Raw genomic sequence first — 2,389 nt, forward strand, 5'->3', positions numbered from 1 at the left:
TTTGAGTTTGGTTTGCTATGGGACGCGACTTGCAAGCAGAACCTCCTTGTGTTTGTTTGAGTTTCCATGTAAGCAACTATGGACAACTAAACCATCCATCCTTGGCCTGTTTTGCAGTCCTGTCAGTATTCCAAGTTCTGCACCTGCAGCCTCATTTTACAGCAGAACACCCAATTCTAATCCTCCAACTGTGTTCCCAATCCTATGGCAGCGACCTCATCCTAAACTTGCGAAAGCCTGCAATCCCCGTCCTGTCGACCAGGGTCCCATCCCCATCCCTGGCCAGGGCTCCCAATCCCCTCCTTGGTCAAGGTTGCAATCCCCATCCCTCAGACAGGGATCCCATCCCCATCCTCACCCCCGACAGCAATCCCCATCCCAAAAGTAGTGTAGCACGCCTAATCCCTAATCCTCGCCCTGGGCCCCACATCCCATCCTGACGTCGTCAACCCTATTCCCCATCCCGCCTGACCAGTACCTGCCCCCAATCCCCCATCTCTGCAACCCTCTGGCGAAGAATCAGCCATAAGGCGCCTGCTTTCGGTAGCGCAGCGCATAATGCACATTGTTCCCACTAAACTCAAGTTACACTCTTACGAAATAAATATCAACAACGCAGAATTAGGTAAAGAGAAGAATCGCGAAAGTCGTTCAGAACCTTGCAAGTAAAATGGATGCCGCTGAGGGCTTGGAACAGCTTTTCGCAGCGCATTCGGCCGTGCCTGCGTTAGCCGTGTTGCAGCAACTACGGAAGGACTTGAGCCAGCAGCAAGCTCAAATTCTGTTTAAGAACCACCGGCATTGTCTTCAGATGGGAACATGTAGTTTTGGTCGGCGCGGGCGAGCAGCGTACGCATTGCGCACAGGTACCGAGGTGCAGCGTCTCAGGATGGATTTCAGCCAACAAAGCCTCAAGAGCTGCTGCACAACCACCGGAGTGTCTTCAGTTGGGCACGTGTAGTTTTGGTCGGCGGGGTCGAGCGACGTATGCATTGCGCACAGAAACCAAGGTGCAGCGTTCTGTAACATCGCCAACATATCCGGTACGCGGTGGCAGGCTTGCCGAGCACGAAATGAAGGGGGGGTCGCATCTCACCATTCAACTAAGCATGCATGTGCTCGGTTGAATGCTCGGTAGCATGCGAGTTTACCCCTATCAGGATGTTTGTTTGCATATCCCCCCAAGCGAGAGGGCTTGCACCTATGCTGATGTTCGTTCCAAGAAATGAACTGAGGACTGATGCTACGGTGAAAGATTTGCACGTAAATTCGCCCGTGCAATAAAACGCCCTGTAACTCGCTTATGCTAATCTCACATTCCAATATGCCACTGCACTTTCCTCTCCAGCCTGGCCACATTATCTTCCTCGCAAACGTACTTGGGCACCATACAATCCAACACCATACGTGCTTTAGAAACGCGGGCAGCTGCTTCACAAGGGCCCCCATCTTTGCGTAGTTGGGCTACAAAGCCCCGCATGACTTGGAGAGCCTTGTTCCCGCTTGTACGGCGTCCGATGCTGTACTGTACGGCGTGCCGTTCAGTCAGGCCTCACGTCCGCGGTCGTGCCCGAGTGGTTAAGGGGTCTGACTCGAAATCAGATGGGATCTCCCGCATAGGTTCGAATCCTGTCGACCGCGTCCAGCCCTCCAACGGGCTACTGCCAGGCGCAGACTCTGACATGCACAGACATCGAGCGCTGAATCCGTAGCGGCCCAGGCGGCAGTGCATGGAAACAGTTTTACTTGCTGAGCAGCGCGGCAAAGCGCTTATACAAGCAAGAAAGCAATACACGCTGACATGGGACTGATCTTCGATTCTGTCAAGGAGCATGGAGGTAGGTGCGAGTGGCAGAAATTGCACTTCTGCTGCAAAAGGGTTCGCCCAGGACGCCATCGTCGTTGGGAAGGGCGAACTGGTGGAGGAGCAAGACACACATGTCCCAAAACAGACTCACACACACACACAGACAGACAGACAGACAGACAGACAGACAGACAGACAGACCCCCACCGCCAAGCCAGCCAGCAGATGCGTGCTCATGCACTCCACAGTCATCCGTTCTGCAAGCTGCTTGCCAAGCAGTGTAGCCATGCCATGGCCCGTGGACATGTACTCCCCTGAAACGAGAACTCTCCTTTCAAGCCTCAACATTTAGACACATGTAGCCCAAAACAGACAGGAAAGCGAAGGGAGTGTAAACAAGGCCAAGGCAGGCACCTACACTCGCTGCTCATCAACCATTCGCTGGCAACTGCTGGGCCAGTTGCAACCGGGCCGCCCAGAATTCACTTGCTGCATTTCACCACCTAGGTCGGCAGGATGCGACGCACATGCAAGGGTCGTCCGCATATTTTCTTGACACACACAGTCCTTGTGCACACACAG

Source organism: Volvox carteri (assembly GCF_000143455.1).
Source record: "Volvox carteri f. nagariensis unplaced genomic scaffold VOLCAscaffold_183, whole genome shotgun sequence".
Taxonomy (NCBI): domain Eukaryota; kingdom Viridiplantae; phylum Chlorophyta; class Chlorophyceae; order Chlamydomonadales; family Volvocaceae; genus Volvox; species Volvox carteri.